Source organism: Cnephaeus nilssonii, assembly GCF_951640355.1.
Source record: "Cnephaeus nilssonii genome assembly, chromosome: 10".
Taxonomy (NCBI): Eukaryota; Metazoa; Chordata; class Mammalia; order Chiroptera; family Vespertilionidae; genus Cnephaeus; species Cnephaeus nilssonii.
In genome coordinates, this window is record NC_137081.1 from 56,821,357 (window position 1) to 56,844,087 (window position 22,731).

Below are 22,731 nucleotides of genomic sequence, written 5' to 3' on the forward strand. Positions count from 1 at the left end.
CACCTGGCCGACAGGTGCCGAGCCCTCCCTTCAGCAGCTGTCAGAGGGAAGGGCGATTGGGGGGATGGGTGAAAAAGTTGAAGGGATTAAGCAAAAAGTAAAACCTCACAGACTACAGTATGGTGATTACCAGAGGGAAAGGGGGAGGGGATAGAGGAGAGTAAAAGGAGATAATGGTGATGGAAGGAGGCTGAACTTTGGGTGGTGACACACAATACCATATACAGATGACGAATTATAGAATTGTAAACCTGAAACCTATATAATTTAATAACCAGTGCCACTCCAATAAGTTCAATAAAAATTTTTTTAAAGTATTATGGTTACATTATTTGTATGACTGAATAAATGTCTCTTTAGAATACAGTTTATCACTCAAAGTATGTCATATTGTTCCAAGATTACTTATGCAATTTCTTTCCAGAGATGGTTTCTTTAGAGTAATTCCTTTTTTTTTTTTTTTTTTGTAATTCCTTATTAAACTTTTTATTGATACAGCCTCTGAAAAACATGGCCTCCAGTAAAGCAAACCTAGAACTAGAAAAAGTGTCTGAGCCCCCATGGCTACTATCTGAGCATATCCAAAAGGTTGTTTTTCAGGCTGCTTCTCCTATGCTGACTTCTAGAAAGTTCTAGAAGGATTTTATAGCTGGGCAAATCCGCAAAAGAATATCACTCAAGCATAACAATAACTATGAGAAGTTTAGAATTCAATGGAAGAATTTTTTCCTTTAGAATCTAATTCTTATTTACAAGTCATTTTTAGGGGTTTAAAATTAGGCAACAATGTACAATAATATGACTAACTCTGACTCCAGATTGGAAACCACCCACTTATTTGATAAGGGGTAAATAAGTTCAGGTCTATATGTCAGAGAATAAATTTATCATAAAATAATTTAGCAAGAAAAGAAGAGCTCAGAGAAAATTAGAACCTAGCTTTAAAGAAAGTAAGTTTAGGGAATAGTCATGTTTCCTAACAAGGTCTATGGTAAATAGAGAGATAGCCAAAGCTATGGTAAACCACAAAGGAAAACTCTTCTCTCCAGAGGAGAGAGAATTTGTCTCTAAGATCTTGTGGGCACAGTGGGTGTGGTGCAGTGGCCGGGTATCTTCTGCTCTCCTTAGGTTCACAGTATGCTCCTTGTTCTGACAAGCAGATAGGAGAGAACTAAATAGATTTAGATCCAAACTTTTTTTTTTAAGCCTATGCAAAAATACATTCTCACACTGAACCCGGACTATATATTGGTAAAACTAATCTGTTAGGACAATTAGCAATATGTATCAATGGCCTTGAAATAGGATATTTCACTTTAGCCTAAGAAAATAATCAGATTTTTACAGTGGTCTGGATAACAAATAAATAAAATGCCCAACAAAACCATTAGAGTGTTTTCTTCTCAAAATTATTAGTGCTTAGTATATGAAGTAGAAAATAAATACAGGTAGGTTATAATCCATGTGCCCATTATTTTCCATTTTGTAATTCTGTGGCTGTGTGTTATATGAAAAATTATGAAAGGACTTAGAATAATTTTGCTGCAGTTTTTCTTCATTGTATTTCAATTTTTTCTCTAATTAAGAAAAAAGAGCTTTCTTTAAGAAAGGTATTAAGAGTAGCCAACTACCTCACAGAGTATCATGACTTCATGACTAACTAAAGTGACTGAAAATAAGGCACCGATGCAGTCTGCTCACATAACATGTTCTTCTACAATACCTTCCTGCCCAGCCGGCATGGCTCACTTGTTAAGCATCAACCAATGAACCATGAGGACATGGTTCGGGTTGCAGGCTCAAACCTCAGTGGGTGTGGGAGGCAGCCAATCAATGATTCTCTCTCATCATTGATCTCTCTCTCTCTCTCCCTCTCCCTTCCTCTGTGAAATCAATTAAAAAATCTATTTAAAAAAAAACACCTTCCTCATCTTCTGTAATAGCTGCTTGACTTTCAGTGGGCCTCTAGTATGAAACAAGTAGTGAAATTGTGCCAATATGTGTTTCATCATCCCTTAATTATTTGTGCCAAGTGATGTGAGTTGAAATACAGAAAACACAAAAAAGACAACCCTGAATTAAGTTGGACTTGGAATATGACCAGGCACACGTGCTTAGACATGAATGTATTCATTCCCCAATAAATCTCAGACCTTGTCTTCATCGCCTCTTAGCCTGGCTCCTACCTGTTCCTCCTTCTGAGGAGGTTCCCAGGAAACAAAGAAAATCAGAGAAAGAATTGTCTGGTGATGGAGAATTGACTCTGAATTGTAGATATTTATATGTATAAATGCAAAATCATCCATATATAATTATCCATATATTTAAGTTCCACCTATAGTATAATGAATTTTCCATATTTATTTGATTAAAGAGAGTTATATTTGTGTAGAATCCTCCAGATTTGCTGAAAATGGTGACTGGGGAAATGCACAGAAAAGATGTTAGGACTGGCTATGTAATTTAAAGGACCAAGTTCAAAAGAAAAATATGGGGCCTTTTATTCTAAAATTATCAAGAGCCTGGCTGGCATGACTCAGTGGCTGAGTGTCGACCTATGAACCAGGAGGTCACAATTTGATTTCAGGAGGTCACATTTCAATTCCTGGTCAGGACACATGCCCGGGTTGTGGGCTCGATCCCCGGTTTGGGACTTTCAGGAGGCAACTGATCGATGATTCTCTCTCATCATCGATGTTTCCTTCTCTCTCACCCTCTCCCTTCCTCTCTGAAATCAATAAAAATATATTTTAAAAAATAAATAAAATAAAATTATGAAGAATTTCAAGATGGCGATAGAAGAGCATTAAACCAAGTATAGGACACTTGTAGGTGCTCAGGGGCAGGTCACGTGTCCATGAAGCCAGTCCTGAGTCTTGGAGTTAGATAGCCATGAGATCAAATTCTAAGTTTTTCACTTATAAGCTGAGTATCTTCAGTAAGTTACTTAAACTTTTAAAACTTCAGTTTTCTCATCTATAAAATCAGAGTAATTCGAGCATAGTATCATTCTCAAGACTGTTGTGACAATTAAGAGAGAACATTGTACTAAGTGCATGGCATAGTGCCTGGCTTGTGGAGACTCTGTTTGCCTTTTAAAATGTAAACTTGAAGGTCTCTCCCTGACTTAAATTAGTTTTGGTTACCCACTGTCTACAAAACAAGATGAAAATGCATATCATGGCTTATTAAGTCCTTTTACTATTTAAGTTTTACCTGCTTCTCTAGACTTCGCCATCCACCGCTCTCCCACATGTATCAAGGTCCAACATGTAATTTGTGTTTTCACTTTTCCTTAAGGGTCAGTAATTAGAGTAGCAATAAGTGACATACTGTTAAGCACAAGACAACAGGATCAAAATGGAGACACTATGCTAAGTCCAATGCCATCAAACCGAAGCTTAATTACAGTTTGGTTTTGGTTCTCTCAGAAACTGAATCTTAAGCCAGTCAATTAGGAATCACCTGATCAGCACCAGCTGGGTAACCTGCCCGATAGACCCCTGCCATTCCCTAAGGAAAGTGAACTTGCAATAACAAACTCACTTTTTAAAATCTACTTTAACTCCCTTGTTCCTGCTCCCTTTGCCTACATGTCTTTCATTTTGCACGGCTCCTCAGAGCTCCTTTCTATCCGCAAGATCAGATGTTAGCCACTTCAAATTGATTTTTGCTCAACCTCTTAAATTTTGTAATATGCCCAGTTCACATTTTGACACATATAGCAACTGTTTATTTGTGCCAGGCTCTGTGCTGAACATTCTTTTAGAAGGAACACTTATTCTCCACTCCTGATGTTTCCTCCCAGGAGAGGGGTTCCATGAACTGTGACACACCTGGATGCCTCCCCCAGCCCTTTCAGGTGGAGTGATTTATCTCATTGGTGAGCTTGGAAGAAACTGGTTATTCAAAATCCAGCCTCTTCCTCTCTTTCTGTAGCAAATCTCACAGGGATCATGTCTTCTCAACTGATCTCAGGCATGATGCTAGCTTAGAAGCAAAGACCTTTGCCCAGAGGGAGACCTACTGTCTAGGACTGCTTGTGACCAGGTGGTAAGTCTGTCTGTTTCTGCAGTTTGGCATCAGGAAGCCCACACTCTTCAACGTCGGCTTTTTCAATGATAGTGTCTCCTATCCGCCTTATTTGTGTCTATTTCTTAATTGTCTATTTCTTTTTGAAGTTAAATTTATTTTTATTTTTTTGAGAGAAAGAGAGAGGGGGAGAGAGAGGAACGTTGATATGAGAGCATAACATCCATCAGCTGCCTCCTGCACACACCCTGCCAGGAATCAAACCAGCAGCCTTCCGGTGTATGGGACAATGCCCAACCAAGTCACACCGGCCAGGGTAAGAAGTTAATTTTTAAATTGTCTATAATACCATTTGAGATAAAACTATTAACATTTTGGCATATTTCATCAGTCTTTTTCTATGTATTTTTTAATATAGCTCAGATATTATAATATATAAAGTACTGTATCCAGATTTTTCAACATTAATATTAAAACTATTTTTTTCTCATATCAATAAACACCCTCTTTGTAAACATAATTCTGAAGGCAGGCTAACATTCCATCGTAAGGATATACTATAGTTTATTAAACATTCTCCTAATATCAAATATTTAATAGGAGAGTTAGCAGGTCAAAGGATATAAACTTTATTATAGCCACTCTGTTTCCTAAAAAGATTGGTCTTGAGAACACAGGGAGGGAGTACACAGAGCCAGAGGGGGTGAAGGAGGGGTCAAGGCCAGCCGTCAAAAGGAGGAGACGAGGTCCTGGCCTAGCCGGTCCAGCTCATTGAGGAGGAAGTCCATATCAGCCTGAGTCAGCACGGGGTTGGCCACAATCAAGTGGAAGAAGTTGCCCCGGGTCTCATGGGACTGGTAGCCGTTCATCATGGAGCCCTCCTTCACCATGCGCTCCTTGAGTACTGGGGCCACCTTAGCCAGCCTGTCACTGTAACCCAGACTCTCCTGCTTGCCCTGCAGCCTGGGAGGCACAAACCAGAAACACACATTGGCAAACTCTGGCTCCTTGACCAACTCCAATCTTCCCGCCTCTTCGTTTCCTCCACCAGGTACCGGACAAGGGCAAAGGCCTGGTGGGCACACAGCTCCAGCCCTTGCCCGCCCTGTGCCTTCCACATGAGCCACAACTTCAGAAAGTCCACAGGGTGGCCACACTGCGCCACCTTGTTTCCCATGTCCAGGGCCACATGGTAGAACGTGTCCTGGAAGAGGCAGCTGGCCTGGGACACCTGCACTTGAGCAGAACCATGGTGTCACAGAGAAGCAGAGCTGAGTTCTGCAGGCTGCTGTGAGGAGCTTGTGGGGGTTCCAGGCCATGGAGTCAGCCCTCTGGATCCCATCCAGGAGATGTCTGTGTCTGTGACAGCAGGACGCTTCCACCTCAGGCGGCGTCCACGTGCAGCCACAGTCCACCATACAATTGCTTCCAGGGGGTCAAACAGTAGCCCCAGAGGTGGCGCTGACCAGGAACCGCACCGCACCCTCCGCTTCGGCCAGACTGACCTCCTCTCCAGATCCTCAAGGTCACTTTCCCTCTCTCGTCTGCCTGGACCACTCGGACACTGTCAAGTCCCAGGAAAGCAGCTCCTTTTTTGATGGAGGAGTGACACTCCTTTGTTGTGAAGGGGGCCAGGGTGGCAGTGCCCGCAGGCCCCTCTGCTTCCATCAGGTGAGCGCCGATAGCAGGCCAGGTTCACCGCGTCCATGTGCAGAAGACCCATCCTCAGAGCTCCGGCCCACCAATGCCCGGAGTGCTCTCAGCACCTCTTCCTCCAGGAGGACAAACACGGGGGCGATTTCCTAAGTACTGGCTGGCGCTGAGGCTCCTGGTGACAATATGCCCGGCCAGAGCATGGGGATCCAACCCTGAGAAGCTGGTTGAAGAAGCGAGGTGACAGGTCTTCATGCTGTAGCACAGCACAACCCGGCACCGCGCCAGGATTTGCCCCTTGGACTCCCCTGGCTCCGCAGCTCCAAGTCCAGCAGCTGCTTCGGCTTCTCCTGCCTCTTCCACTCCCACGCAGGCCTTCTCAGAGGCACTGGTTCCTTTCCAAACGACTTCATCCATGACAATCCCAAACACGTCCCGAAGCAAGGTTTCTGCATCCCGGGTCCCAGGCCAGGGAGAGGAGTGGTTTAGAGTCCGCCATCAGGATCCAATCTTTCTGCTCAGGTCTCTGTTCCGATGAGCTGGAGGCAGGTTACACATTTGCTTTTCGGAATGTGAGGATCAGGGAAGCAGAAGGAGTAAGGCCAGGCAGCAGTCACATGACCATGACATCACTCTCCTGACCTTGCCCTCGGCCCTGCGGCGGCCACGGGGTTGGCACAGGGCACTGGGCCTGCAGGAGGCATGGCGCAGTGGGTGAGGCCACTGGAGGCTGCCTGGCAGGTAGGAGGATTCCCCCAGGGAGCGGAGCATCTTCCAGCAGAGAGCAGACAGACGCAGTGCTTCAGCAGCTCGCAGGTCATGGGGTGCTGCACAAGAAGGGGAAGGGGAAGGAAGGAGAGGTGCATGGAGAAGGGAGGGGGCTCCCCGGGGAGTGGAGAGACCATGCACACCGCCCCCTGCCCACGTGTCCGCAGCTTTACAGACCCAAGAAAGGGGGGCTTGCTTCTTAATAGTCTATTTCTGAATTGATTCAAAACTTGGGTGAGGAGAATGGGTATTATATATTAACTATAGGCCCAGTGCACAAAATTCATGCACGGGGTGTGTGTCCCTCAGCCCAGCCTGCACCCTCTCCAATCTGGGACCCCTCGAGGGATGTCTGACTGCCTAGTTAGGCCCAATCCCGGTAGGACATCCCTCTCACAATCCAGGACTGCTGGCTCCCATCTGCTCCCCTGCCTGCCTTCCTGATTGCCCCTAACTGCTTCTGCCTGCCAGGCTGATCACCCCCTAACCACTCCCCTGCCAGCCTGATTGATGCCTAACTACTCCCCTGCCAGCCTGATTGCCCCTAACTGCCCTCCCCTGCAGGCCTGGTCCCTCCCAACTGCCCTCCCCTGCTGGCCTGATCGCCCCCAACTGCCCTCCCTTGCAGGCCTGGTCCCTCCCATCTGCCCTCCCCTGCTGGCCATCTGTGGTGGCCATCTTGTGTCCACATGGGGGCAGCCATCTTGTGTGTTGGAGTGACAGTCAATTTGCATATTACTCTTTTATTAGATAGGATAGAGGCCTGGTGCACAGGTGGGCCCTGAAGGGTGTCCCGGATCAGGGTGGGGGTTCCCTTGGGGCGTGGGGTGGCCTGGGTGAGGGGCCTGTGGTGGTTTGCAGTCTGGCCACACCCCCTGGCGACCCAAGAGGAGGCCCTGGTATCTGGGGTTTATTTATCTTCTATAATTGAAACTTTGTAGCCTTGAGCAGAGGCCAGGGCTGGCCAGAGTGGGCGGGAAGCTTGGCTTCCTCCATTACCAGGGAAACCCAAGCCTCCTGCTTGCTCTGTGGCTGCAGCAATCTTGGTTGGGTTAATTTGCATACTCGCTCCTATTTGGCTGGTGGGCATGGCTTGTGGGTATAGTGGAGGTACAGTCAATTTGCATGTTTCTCTTTTATTAGTGTAGAAGCCATGCAAATGCAGTCATACCCTTCACTTTTTTTTTTTTTTATTTTAGAGAGAGAAGAAGGAGGGAAGAGAGGAAGAGAGACAGAGAAACATTGATGGATTGCCTCCCATATGTACCCTGATCAGGGATCAAACTTGAAAACTGGTTATGTGCCCTGACTGGCATCGAACCAGCGGCCTTTCAGTACATAGGACGATGCTCAACCAACTGAGCCAACTGGCCAGGGCAGGCATACCCTTCACTTTATTGCACTTCACAGATTTTGTGCTTTTTTTACAAATTGAAGGCAAGGCCATCCACCAGGAAAAAGATCGCAACTCATTTTAGTGCACGACTCTCTATATTGAGGGGGTCCGAAATCAAACCCACAACAATGCCCATGTATGCCTGTACCCTAATTCAGTCTGCCACTGTGAGCTTCTTTCATCACTGCCATATGGGATGAGCATTTCTGTCACCCAATTTTTACAGATTAGTGAGGATTAGGGATCAAGTAAGTCAAGATCTGAACTAGGTCTATCTTGCCAGAGACTATGCCCTTAAATATTCTCATTTTGTTTTTGCATGAAAGTTTAATAATAAACATTAAGAACATTCAAATTTTGGGTTGATGTTGAAAAGAAACCCAACACAGTACTATATCCAGTATACGTATATTTTATTTGGCAGAAAAGTAAGCCAAGCTAAACTTAAATTCAACAAATGCTGAATTTAATTTTAGGAAGAGCAAGCTGCAATCATAATAAGGAACTGTATTTACAGCTGACAGCAATACCCATGTTACTCTATAGGTCTTACACTATAGTACGAAACTACATTTTATGATTTATAAGGTTTGAGCTGTAAGCAGTAAAAGGTATGTTTTTGGAGATTTCTCATTAACTAGCAATTTTGTGTGGAATTGTTTTGTCTGTCTTTTCTCAAAACATGTGTGAGAACTCTCTTTGATGGTGAACCCATTCTGATTTGAACATCTGAATATTTTCAACGTTCTGGGAACGCCTCCACATATACCCCCTCTCCCAATCTCTGGGACGGTTTGACTCCCTACCCACTTGGTCAGAAGGTGGGAATTTAACACAATTTTTGACATAGCCAACTGCCAAGTTATGACCACCTGAAGAACGAACCCTGCCTACCCTTCCTTCATGCAAGTGCATGAATGAGTCATAACGCTTTAATTATGTATTCTGATGGCAGTTGTGCTAATAAGAGAAACAACAAAAGGGGGCAGTGCCCAAGAAGTTCTAGATTGGGCAGATTTAAATGCATCCACTTGTATCCATAACACAACCCCTTCTCCATGATTCCAGTTACAGTGCTTCGTAAGAATTCCTACTAAGACTCCACCGCAGTGCACCCCTCTCTCTTGTGGTCATAAGAATGTCAACACTGCAATATTGTCTCCTTTACCATGTCTGTATCCCTCATACTTTGTTCACCAAGATGTATTTTTTCCTTCTGTCATATTTGTCTAATCTATTGATTTAATGCATCATAGTTCTACCAAGAAAGCAATGCATACAAAATACTCCCAAGCATATAACTACTTTTTAAACGTAGATCTTCCGACATTTCTCATATATATTACCTGACCTGACATTTCTCCCTTTTTTAATACACCTTGTTGCCACTCCTGATTGTCTCTTTAACATTCTACCCGAAATTGCAACTGAAAAGGCAATGGAAACAGAAGGTGAAGCAATATAACTTCTACTCCTTGTAACCTTCACTACTTATCTAATATACTTTGTTTTTTTATAACCACCTTTGCAGCACTTCAAGAACAGCTCCTTTACAGGCCCCGTGAATGATGGCAAGCCTGGAGAACCTGGCTTGGAAAAAGCAATCAATAAGATTAGTGTGACGCTTCTCTCTATTGGAGGCGCTGTCTTTTCTTTGAGCGAGAAGGTTGACTGATGGCGATCCAGAAGAGATTCTAGAGAACAATTGTAGGTTCAAATCACGGGCATTAGCCTGCATAGATGTAGCACCTTGTTTACAAAGAGGCTTCACTTTTATCGCCTCTCTAATAACCTGGTAACGGGAATATTTTGAGGTAACATTTATAATAATAAAAGCGTAATATGCTAATTAGGTCAGATGTCCTTCTGGACGACCCTCTGGACGAAGCCAGGGCTGTGAGGGAAGCCTGGGTCCCAGGTGCCAGAGGGAAGCTGGTGCCAGCAGCCGGGGGAAGGACGGCCCACTCTTGCATGAATTTCGTGCATTGGCCCTCTAGTTGGTTAATAACAACATTATATAAATCTCAAGTGTACAGCATTGTAATTCAATATCCATACATTCTATTGCTTGCTCACCACCAAAAGTCTAGTTTCCCTAATAAATTAACACATATTTGGCCCCCTTTACACAATTCATCCTCTCCCCACCTCCTTCCCCATTTTTTAAATTGATTATTGGAGGCACAGAGAGGTAAATGACTGGCTCTAGAACACTTAAAGTGTGATCAAGTTAGTTTCAAGTTATAAATTTTGAATCTTAACTCCTCTCAGTAATCTGATTGTGAAAGGACTTCCAATTCCCAAATTTCCTAAACTGCATGATGTAGAGAATTCAGCTTACTCTGTCTTATTGCATAGGAGGATATCCAAGTCAAGCTCGAAAATTTCCCATCAGTCCACAGGCCTTTCCTGTTGCCCATAGTCTCTAGTCGCCTGCCTTCGGTCTTCTCCTATCAACAGCAACCCTCACCTCTCTGCTGTAAGCAGGCACTTCTGAGTAGTTGGTGGTGGTTACTGTGGTAACAGACGCTTAGGTTTCAGCTTGAAATGCCCCCTTTTAATGAGGCAATTTCAAAAATATTTGTGATAAATTACCAGACCACAGACTTAACTGTGGGAAATTTTGCTTTGGAAAATCTAATAAAAAGAAAGCAGAAAGAATGAGCAGCAAATGCAATCGAGAAAATGGAGCCAAATTTGGAAGGGATGCCAGGTCTGACTACCAAACACCAAATCGGAATCCATCCGAACCAGAGTTTTAATTTATAAACGGTCCCTGCGGGGCTACCCACCAGAATGAGCCAGGATCGCTCAGGAGGAAGAGTGGTGCAGTGGGAAGCGGAGAGGGCAAGAGTTGAGTACGACCTACAGAACGCTGTGCATTTGAAAGAGCTTCTGTTTTCCATGTTATTGCTGATGAGATGTCTAAATATCAGCAACAGTCTTCCTTTCGTTTCTCCATTTCTGAAACCGAGAGGCACTGTGACCTGGACGGGACATCATTAACTGGAATGTGGAATTTGGCAGAAGTGAATTTCTTAGAAACCTTGGTTATTCATAAATCCCAAACACTGATAACAATGTTCCAGGATCCTGTCAGTAATCTCTTATCTATGTGGCAGAAAGATAAAAGGACTTTAGTACATTGCTACACTAGTACATGAAAATAAACATAATTTCCCAAAAGAAGACATGACAATAATTCTTATAATATTTTAATATAAAAGCATGCCTCGTCTATATAGGACAGCCTAAGTTTACACCTGGTTGAAGGCAGGAGGATAGCCTAAAGAGCTTTCACGGACACTATGAAGTTTCTGGTGGGGCTCCTCAGGCCCCTACGGGAACGTCTTACTCTTGCTGCTCACGGAAAGCACCAGAGAACAGATGCATTACAGTTTGTGACAGGAGAACAGCCTGTGTATTCCACCCACTCCCTCCAGTCCATCTGGGAGGGGGGTGAGACAGGGAGCCCACAGAGAGGGGGGCTCTCCTGGGAATCCCTCAGGGTGCCGTGGCTATTGGTGCTTTATTTTCAGTAGATGGCACTGTGTCTATTGAGATCAGCAAAAGGAGAGTCTACCTGGGAAATTGAATGGTTTCTGGAGAAAGCACAGTGCATATGAAAATGCAAGATACCTATTTTTTTACTTAGTAACATGATAACACAAGTACTATTCGGTATTCGTGTTAGCGCACTCTTTGGAGCTCAAGGAATTTTATGATGTATTATTCTGACTCGGACTCAGGGCGCTGGTGGAGCCGAGGGCCATTGTATGAGGGATAAGTTGGGATACAAATAAATCACTCTGAGTGTTCACCCACTTTATCACCCAAACTATACATCAGCACCTGTACTCCATCTGTGTCCTGGATTCCCACCCTGTGCACTAGATTCCTCTTACCCTACACAAGAAACTCTGACACCTCGGTTCCTGCCCAACACCCAGGAATCCTCACACCCCCAGAGGCAAGGCAACCCAAGGAGTTTCTTACACATTGGTGGTCCTGTGGAGCAGAACTGTTAGTTATCCATCCACGCTTTGTCTTTTCTAAAAGAAATACAATTTTTTTTCTCTTTTGAGTGCCTTCAGAAAAGTTGACTCCAGCACCAGAGGCAACTTTTAAAATCAAGTTTATTTTAAGCTGATTGTGGTATATTCAAGTGGGAGGAGAGCCTCAAGTTTACTTCTAAGAAAAGAAACTCTCCACGCAGAATGGAGGATGGAGTAGATGAAAGGAGAGCTCTGAGCTAAGCCCTGTGCTACCAACTTGATAGAATGCTCTCTTTTACTCCTTACAATAATCTTGAGATAGGTACTGTGCTTTCCATCCCACAGATGAGAAAACTGAAGCTCAGAAAGTTTAAATAAGCTGCCTAAAATCACCTTTGCTGTTGACTGGCCATTTAATGAGATTCTAACCAATAGAGGAAAAGTTGGCTAGGGCCGTGGTCGGCAAACTGCGGCTCTTTGGCCCCTTGAGTGTGGCTCTTCCACAAAATACCATGGCCTGGGCGAGTCCATTTTGAAGAAGTGGCGTTAGAAGAAGTTTAAGTTTAAAAAATTTGGCTCTCAAAAGAAATTTCAATCCTTGTACTGTTGATATTTGGCTCTGTTGACTAATGAGTTTGCCCACCACTGGGCTAGGGGACTTCTGGGAAGGAGACATGCAACGAGAAACCTCTAATTTCTGCCCCTAGACATTGCCTTCTGAATGGGACCCTGGGGCTGTCTTGGGATAATTACAGGAGCCAACCTAAGACAAGACAAAAGTCTGAAGATGACAGAGCAGAATTAAGGAAAGAACATGGTATCTCAATGATGTGGTTGAGTGCTGAATTAATCAACCCTCAAACTTCAGATTTATCATGTTTCAGCCACTTTGAAATCTATTTTCTGTTACTTGTAACCCAAAAGTATCCTAACAAAGACCCTAGCCATAGACAATTAGAAAAAGAACTCGTGTTGGACCCAAAGCAGCTGTTCATAGGATGACTGCCAAGGAGGCAGGATATGAGAGTCCATCCATGAGAGCTTCTATATTGGATCATGTCTAATGAACGGGTCATATCCTTCCTGGGAGAGCCTGAATAAGATAACATTTTCTTCCATCTCATCAGGAAACTCTTCCCATCTATTAACCTGTCTTTCTTCTGTATCTTCATTGTTTTCTGCTTATACTAGCACTTTCTTAGATATCATTTAAAATTTTTAAATATATATTTTAAAATATGTTTTTATTGATTTTAGAGAGAGAAGAAGAGAGAGGAATAAAGAGATAGAAGCACCAATGATGAGAGAGAAACATCGATTGGCTGCCTCTTGCATGCACCCTACCGGAAGATCAAGCCTGCAACCGGTGACCTCTTGGTTCATGGGTCAATGCTCAACCACTGAGCCACATTGGCCGGGCTACCATTTTCAATTACTTATATTAAAAACCAACATAACACCATTGTCAAATACAGACCTTCTTACACAAACCATTCTAAATAGCATCTCTCTTTCACTTATTAAATAGTTGTCAACTTATTAAAATCGTTGTCTCCAGTTCTGGTCATTTAACCCATGGCAATGTACACCTGCAATACCCCAAGAGGACATGATCTTTCATAAATGTTACAAAATAGTAATAAAATAGGTTACAATTGTTGAGTAAAAAAATAGCCCCAAAATTGTGTCATTTAAAACTGCAGGCACCATTTATTAGCTGTCATGATTATGTGGGTTGATGAGGATTGGTGGATATTTCTATTCTCAGGGCCTTGGCTGCAGCTTTGGTCACCTGAAGGCTTGACTGAACTGGAACATCCACTAGGGCTCGTTCACACGGCTGGCAGCTTGTGCTGACTCGTGGTTGGGATCACAGCTAGAAGTCAGTCCTTCTCATGGCTTCCTCCGCTTCATGAAGTGGGCTTCCCACAGCATGAAGCACAAACAAACAGAATTGAAGGGGAAAATAGGCAACTCAACAATAATAATTGGAAATGTCAATATCGCACTTTCAATAATGGATAGAACAACTAGACAGAAAAATCACCAAGGAAATAAAAGATTTAAACAATACTATAATTTAATTAACAGAAACCTAAAGAACATCCCATTAAACAACTGCAGAATGCACATTCTTCTTAAGTACATAAAACAAGTGTCAATAAAATTTAAAGATGGAAATCCTATAAAATGTGCACTCCAACCACAGTGAAATAAAAATAGGACTAACAGAAGGAAATTTGGCAAATTCACAAATATATGAAAATTAAATGTAGTCATAAACAATCAAAGGGTCAATAGGACATCACAATAGGAACTAAAAAATACTCTGAGGTAAATGAAAATAAAAATACAACATACTAATTCTTATGGGATACAATAAAAATATGCCCAGAAGGAATTTATACCTGTAAATGCCTATATTTTAAAAAGAAGAAAGATCTCAAATCGATAACCTAGCATTCTACCTTAAGAAACAATGAAAACAAGAACAAACCAAACCCAAAGCAAGATGAAATAAGAAAATATTATAAGTTAGAGTGGAAATAAATGGAATAGTGAATTTAAAAAAACACAATAGAAAAATCAACAAAGCCAAAGCTGGTTTGTTGAAAAGATGCACAAAATTGACAAATCTTTCTTTTTTTAAAAAAGTATTTTATTGATTTTACAGAGAGGAAGGGAGAGGGAGTGTTAGAAACGTCGATCAGCTGTCTCCTGCACGCCCCCTACTGGTTATTGAGCCTGCAACCAAGGTGCATGCCTTTGGCCAGAATCAGACCTGGGATCCTTCAGTCTGAGGGCCAACTCTCTATCCATTGAGCCAAACTGGTAGGGCAAAATTGACAAATCTTTAGCTAGTCTAATCAAGCGAGAGAGAGAGAGAGAGAGAGAGAGAGAGAGAGAGAGAGAACTAAAATTACTAAAATCAGCAATGAAAGAAGGGGCTTTACTCCAACCTTACAAATATAAAAAGATTATAAGGTATTATAGACTGAATGCTTGTGTGTCCCCTCCCTCCAAATTCACCCAAAGGCCTAGCACACAATTCATTGGTATTTGGAGATGGGGCCTTTGGGAGGTTAATTAGGGCTAGATTAAGTCATGAGGGGGGAATTCTCATGATGAGATTGGATACTTTAAAAGAAGAGAAAGATCTCTCTCCCCCCCCTCCCCCAATTTTACATGTTGTAGCCTTTGAGAGCTAATTGGGGTTAGGTTAGGTCATGAGGATGGGACCCTCATAATGGAATTAATGACCTTAAAAGGAGAGGAAGAGAGCGAGAGATCTCTGTCTCTCTCTCCACGGGTAGGCACCGAGGAAAGGCCAGGTGAGAATATATGAGAATGCAGCTGTCTGCAAGCGAGGAAGTGAGTTCTCACCAGGAACCAGATCAACCAACACCTTGATCTTGGACTTTCCAGCCTCCAGAACTGTGAAATAAATTTCTGCTGTTTAAGCCACGCAGTCTATGGCATTTTGTTATGGCAGCCTGAGGTGATTAAGACATAAGACATACACTGAAAAAATGTAGGCCAGCAAAGTAGATAACTCAGATGAAGTTAGCACATTCCCAGAAACATAGAAACTACCAAAGCTGATTGACAAAGAAAAAGAAAATCTGAAAAGATACATAACAAGTAAATAGCTTAAGTTAATAATCAAAGAACTTTCAGCAAAGAAAAGCCCAGGACTATATGGCCTCACTGGTAAATGCTACCAAACATTTAAAGAAGATTTAATACCAAATTCTCATCAACTTTTGCAAACAATATAAAAAGAGGGAACATTTCCTGATTCATTAGTTGAGGCCTGTATTTCCCTGATATCAAAACAGGAGAAAGACATCATAAGAAAAGAAAACTACAGAACAATATCCTTATAAAATAGAAGCACACTCCTCAACCAAATACTGTCCAACTGAATCCACTGAAACATAAAAAGACTTTATACCATTACCAAATGGGATTTATTCTGGGGGTGCAAGGTTGTTTGGTCCCATGTACAAAAATCAATCAGTATATTACATTAATAGAATAAAAGGGGGAAAAAACACATGATCATTTCAATAGATGCAGAAACAGCATTTGGCATAATCTGACACCCCTTCATGATAAACACACACACACACTCAACAAATTAGAACTGAGTGGAGCTTTTTCAATTTGATAAAAGGCATCTACAAAAACCCCATTGCTAACATCATCTTTAATGAAAAAGACTGAAAATTTCCCCTCTAAGATCGGGCACAAGGTAATTACTCTGTGGTCTGATATTACTTTAAAATTTCAAAGCCATGTATGTTGTAGTTCAAAATACTTTTTGCATAGTATGCTAGGTATGATCCAACTTTTATTCTTTAAATAAGCACGTATGATGCACAGAAGTGAGTTTGGTAACGCACAGAAGGTGCTGGCAGTGGTAATCTCGGGATGGTGGCACTGCTTGTGATTAATATATTATATGTATGTTTGTTTTTTATTTTTATAACAACTTTATTGAGATATAACTCACACACCATACTATGCACCTATTTGAAGTGTACAATTAAAAAAATAAAATGTACAATTCAATGGTGTTTAGTATACTTGTGCAAGCATACCACTATAAAATTCTAGAACATTTTCATTACTCCCAAAAGAACTCATACCCATTAAATGTCATTCTCACCCCACCCCCCACAGCCCCTGACAACCACTAATCTACTTTTTGTTTGTATGGATTTTCCATTCTAGATATATACCATATAAATGGTATCATACAGTATGTAGCCTTGGTGTCAGGCTTCTCTCTGTAGTATAATATTTTCAAGGCCCATCTATGTTGTAGTGTGTACCAGTACTTCATTTCTTTCTATGGCTAAATAATATTCCATTCTATGGATATAACACATTTTGTGTATCCATTCAAGAGTTGGTGAACATCTGGGTTCTTTCCACTTCTTGGCTACTATTAATAATGCTGCTATGCATATTCCATGTACAAGTTTTTGTGTACACATATGTTTTCATTTCTCTTGGAATTAAAATGTGCGCTTAACATTATAAGAAACTGCCAAACAGTTGAAAAGTGTTTGTAAAGTTTACATTCCCATCAGCAGTGTACGAAGTTCCAATTGCTCTACATCCTCACAAACATCTGGTTTGGTTAGTCTTTTTAGTTTTAACCCTTCTAATGAATGTGTAATAGTATATCATTGTGGTGTTAACTTGCATTTTCCTGATGATTAATGAAGTTGAGTGCCTTTTCATGTTTATTGGCTATTCGTGTATCTTCTTTTTTAAGGTGTATTTTCAGACTTGTCCATTTTTTTTTAAGTTGGGTTGTTTTCTTTTGATACTGATTTGTAGGAGCTTTTTTATATTCGGAATACAAGTCATTATGAATATTTTCTAACAGACTGTGGCTTGCCTTTTAGTCTGGATATATTGTCATCTCAGGCCACTTCTTTCACAAAAAGTGGGCAAACATGTGCATCACCCAACTCTGCCCGTTAGGGGAATTTTCCCTCACTACGGTTGTTCAAAGGCACTTCAGAATGAGGCTGCAGTGCAGCTACTTCTGTTTTCCAGCACCCACATACTGAGCTGTTCTATTTGAAAACCAAGCTTGGAGTACATCAGCTGGTGATAAGAGATTCCTGATATGATCACAGTGAGGTGAGCAAGAGGCACTGGAGGACAGTGGTGAAGGTCATGACCATCTGGACTACAGGCTGTGTAAGTTGTTGTTCTCTAGCCTTTCCCATGCTCATCTTACAACAAACGGCTACAGAGCTTAAGCAACCTTATGACTTGAGTGCTCCATGCAAACCCAGTTCTTGATAGGCAGTTCTGAGGCATGGTCATTTGGTGTCTGTGGTCAGGCATTTCTTCTCTACCAATGGCCAATGGCCAGAAGTTGGGTGTTTATTTTTTAAGTATATAATTCTCCTTGTACCAGAGTCTCAGGATTCTGCACTGTTTTTTTCCTAGTAGGGTTTGCCATAAGCCTGGGCACTGCATTGCATCTTTTCCTGCCTCTGATATCTCTGATACCATAGGAACTCCAGAGTCTATAGCCCAAACAGCAGGGCTGCTTGCACTACAACCAGGGTTTGCGGCAGAATTCTGATTTGTACTGTGATCTACTCAAAGCTGACAACATTTCTCATCACCTGGTATATGTACTGGAGAAGTATTCTCTAATGTGGAATAAGTTCTCTTTAGAACTGAGAGCAATCTGTCAAGCATAGGAGTTCCTTCTTTGTAGTCAGAGATACAAGATATAATGATTGTCTTTTACTTTGGAAGATATGCCTGAAATTTTTTACTTCTATGTCAGGGCTTCGATTCTTTATAGTGTTGATCTCCCATGGAGCATGTGTGTCTTACTTAGTTTCCCACTGTGCTAACCACTTCTTACCCATTAGCCCCAATTAACATAATATCATTGATGTAATGGGTCAGTATGAAGTTCTAAGGGTTGTCTGGATGGCCCACATCTCTTTGAATTATATATATATGCCTAATATGCAACCATAAGTGTCCAACTGTTTGACCAGTCGCAATGACGTGCACTGACCACCAGGAGGCAGACTCTCTGACCAGTAAGTTAGCTTGCTGCTGGGGTCCAGCCAATCAAGACTGGGTGAAATGGGCCAGACATGCCCTAGAGCCCTCCTGCAGTCCCTCCCCAGCTGGCCAATTACCCACAATCCCTCCACGGCCTCTAAAATATTTCTTCTAATTAACTTCCTTTCAATGTGCACGAATCCATGCACTGGGCCTCTAGTATTCTTATAAAAAGCAAAAAGTCAACATAGCTTTGGGACAAAATCATCCTATATAATAAAAGCGTAGTATGCAAGTTATCCCCTTGACCAGGAGTTCATCCAGGAGTTCAACCAGGGAGCGGGGCCAGCCAGGGAAAGGGAGGGAGGCCCTGGCCATGGTGGCAGCAGTGGCAGGTGGCCGGAGGAAGGGAGGGAGTGCCCGGCCAGCAGCTGGAAGCCTCTAGGGAACCTACCAGTGCATGAATTTCATGCACTGGGCCTCTAGTAAATATATGTTATTACCCACTCTATATAAATGCAAACTGTTCCTGATGCCATATTTTATTAGAATACTAGTGACCCAGTGCATGAAATTTGTGCACATTAAAGGGGGCTTAATTAGAGGAAATAATTTAATATTGCTATTTGCCGCCCTTTCTCTATAATAGAAGTGTCAGAGATGAAAGATAATTAGTAAAATGTATATGAAAACCTTCCTCCTGTCAGAGTCTGGGGCACACCACAGGACCGAGAGTCAAGTCCCTTCCCACCCACATGCACCTCAAAATCACGTGAGACCCAGACCCGGCTGGCCTCCCCCTTCCCCCCCCCCCCAATTGGGCTAGATCCAGACCCAGCCAGTCACACCCTTGTCAAGCCCTGCCAGGCAGGGGGCATAGCCTCAGGTCCCCTGGCCCGGCGCCAGACCAGGGGGAGTGGCCTGAGGTCCCCCAGCCCAGACTGGGGCGGGGGGCATGCCTTGAGGTCTTCTGTCAAGCCCCACCAGGTGGGGGACATGGCCTGAGATCCCTGTCAAGCCCTGCTGGGTGGGGGGCATGGTCTGAGGTCCCCCATCAAGCCCTGCCAGGTGGGGGGGGGCGCAACCTGGGTTCCCCCAGCCCAGCACCAAGAGGGGGGCGCAGCCTCAGGTCCCCCGTCAAGCCCCACTGGGCAGGGGTGCGGCCTGAGTTCCCCCGACCCAGCACTGGGGGTGCACCTTGAGGTCCCTCATCAAGCCCCGCTGGGTGGAGGGCATGGCCTGAGGTCCCCTGTCAAGCCCAGCCAGGCAGGGGGGCGCAGCCTCAGGTCCCCTGGCCAGGTGCTGGGGCGGGGGGTGCATCCTGAGGTCCCCTAGCCCAGCACCAGGATGGGAAGCACACTTTGAGGTCCCCTGTCAAGCCCCGCCGGGTGGGGGCGTGGCCTCAGGTCTCCTGGCCTGGCACTGGGGCAGGGGGTGCGGCCTGAGGTCCCTCAGCCTGACGCCAGGGTGGAGGGTGTGGCCTGAGGTCCCCTGTCAAGCCCCATGGGGGCGGAGGAGGGTGTAGCCTCAGGTCCCTGCTGATTGCTCGTTAAGGCTCCTTATGGGAACTTGGCCTCAGCTGTGGGTGCAGCCATCTTTGTGGTGGAGTGATGGTCAATTAGCATATTCCCTCCTTATTAGATAGGATAAAACAATGCATTTGCCAAGTCAGTGGCCATATATCATGTACCTGAAATCATGTTAGTCTGTTCTAGCAAAGATATTAATCATATCTAGTACATAGCTGCAATTAGGGGGCAGTTTGTTTAACTTTGCACTGAACTATCATTTTCCAAGATCTATTTGGCCAGATTGGCAAATTAAATGGAGCTATGATAGAGTTCCTCATCCCTACATCCTTTGTATCCTTAAAGGTTGCACTAATTCTTGCCATCTACCTTGGGGTTCTGATATGAGTCTTGGCCCTTGGATGAGATTGGGGGATGAAGGAGTATCTTCAAAGGCTTCTACTTGGACTTCCCCATTATTAGAGCCCTTTCTCCAAAGGCCAAGAACTCAAAGTTGGAGTTGTATCAACTACTACATAGGTCAACCCCAATTACATATTTGGAGATTATGAAAATGACTGCTGGGTGGATCAACAGATCCAGTAGGTTTACTGTAAGCAGGACCTTGATCAAGACTCCATAAGCCAACATTCCAACAGGGAGACCATGGTGATTTTTTTAGGTTATTAATTATCAGCATCAGATAAGAATTTATTTTCCCAGTTTCTAAAATGTTTGGGATACCTAATTATAAGTGACTCTTCAGTCAATGGGTTCTGTACCGGAAAGCTAATTCAGGTCCAGTAGCTGAGCAAGGGATCATAACATAATTTCCCTCAGTCTAGTGACCATCCATTTTGTGTTTCTTCTGACAATACAAGCTGAGTCATACCCTTGTTGGATGCCCATCTTTTTGGCCCTTAGGGATACTGTGTTCCATTAGTCACCTCCATTACTTTCTGCAGGTTAAATGATCCCACCCCCCTTGGCTATAGGATGACTCTGCTACTTATTAATAAAGTTGCATCCACCTTACTTCTGGCAGTTAAGTGTCACTGCCTACTCTACATTATTTTGGAGTCCTAACATCCCCATATTATCATTGGGCCTAATTCTGTAATGGCCTCTCCTACTGTTAACCCTGTCTTATAAAGGAGATCCATTACTAAACTTTTTAATGATGCTGGTCCACTCTCACCAGTGCATTATTTATGGTCTTGGTAATGATGTATCCACTAGTCCTTCCCATTGTATGTAATCACCTAGTGTCTCTCCCAGCCTTACTTATACAGGCATACCTCGTTTCATTGTACTTCACTTTATTGAGCTTTACAGATGGTGTGTGTTTTACCAATTGAAGGCAAGACCCTCCACCAGCAAAAAGATTACAACTCACTTTATTGCAAAACTCTCTTTGTTACAGTGGTCTGGAACTGAACCTGTGATATCTCTGAGGTATGCTTTTGTATCCACTTCAGCATGCTCATTTCCCTAAACCTTATAATCCCTTTCTCCAATGTCTACCACCATAACTCTGGCATCTTAAATTAATTTAGCATGAGCCATCCTTTTTTCCATACTTCTAGGATCCATACTAGTGGTGAATTCGCACCATCTCTTTGACAGGATTTTATATTTTGAGAGTGCCCACAAATCAATAAACTCTCCTTTATCCAATCCTATATAATAAAAGGCTAATATGCAAATAGACCAAATGGCAGAACAACCAAACAATCAGTCACTATGACATGAGCTGACCACCAGGGGGCGCACGTGGAACATGGTGGGCATTGGCAGCAGGTGGTAGAGCGTGGAACATGGTGGGCTTCGGCCATGGTGGGATGGTGGAGCAGGTGAGCAGGGGTGCCAGACCAAGGTAGGGCACCAGTCACTGTCATTGGGGTGAGCCTCTGGTGGTTACTGAAGATTCTTTGGTCCCACGCTCCACGGTCCCACCTGGAGCTCGCACCCACTGATGGCACCGGCCCCGCTTGCACCCACTGCTGGCACTGGCCCCAATCACTCTGCACCATCAGCACATGGGAGCGGTGGCAGTGGGAGCGGGACTGCCAGCAGACAGGGGACAGGGGGTCATGGCATAAGGGCCAGTTGGGGGCATGGAGGATGGGTCGAGACCTGCCCCTGTGCCCACCACAGCCTCGTGGCCCATCTTTCAAGGTGCACGAATTCGTGCACTAGGCCCCTAGTATATTATACCAGTCTGATTGATGGAGAAACCTCAGATTGCAGTCCTGTAATGCTCTCCCAGCTCCTGCCAATACATTCTAGTTAGGGGATGTGACTCCTTTGAATAGAGTCTCTTCCTTTTTCATCAGGCCAGCACATCTCCAGCAGTGTCCTGTTGGAATTTGACCCTTGTTATAGGTCTAAAGACCAGGAAGGGAAATGGGAGCAGACTCATGCTACCCTGCAAGGAAAGGCTCTGCATTGTCTTCAGACAAGGGAAGAGTGCTAGCTTTTAGTGCAGAGGGGTGATGACTTCTGCAGGCCAGGATTCAGAGAAATCCGGAGTTCAAAATCCTAATGATCTACCCAGATGTTCCCAGCTCAAGTGTCAGTGTTCTATTTTGCATAACCCTGATCCTGATCTTGGCATAGCAGAGTTGCTTTGATTTGCCATTTAACCTTTTCCTATTATTGTTATCACTTTAAAAAAAACACCCTGTATGTCTATTTTCATGAGAATGAGTGCACAAGTATTTAAAGAAATGTGTGAAAGGAAACATCAAACTTTTAACAGTGGTTAAACATGGGAGGAAGTAAAATGGGAAGATGTAGAGAGGAACGTAAACTATTTACTATG

The 22,731-nt window shown here is 43.5% G+C and overlaps 1 pseudogene across 1 annotated transcript; it reads right to left on the reverse strand.

Annotated features, from left to right (window-relative positions):
- Positions 1-4,760: 4,760 nt before the first annotated feature.
- Positions 4,761-6,184, reverse strand: LOC307106058 (cysteine sulfinic acid decarboxylase-like; annotated as a pseudogene). The gene has a single exon. The product of its transcript is annotated as a cysteine sulfinic acid decarboxylase-like (transcript).
- Between the last annotated feature and the right edge of the window lie 16,547 nt (positions 6,185-22,731).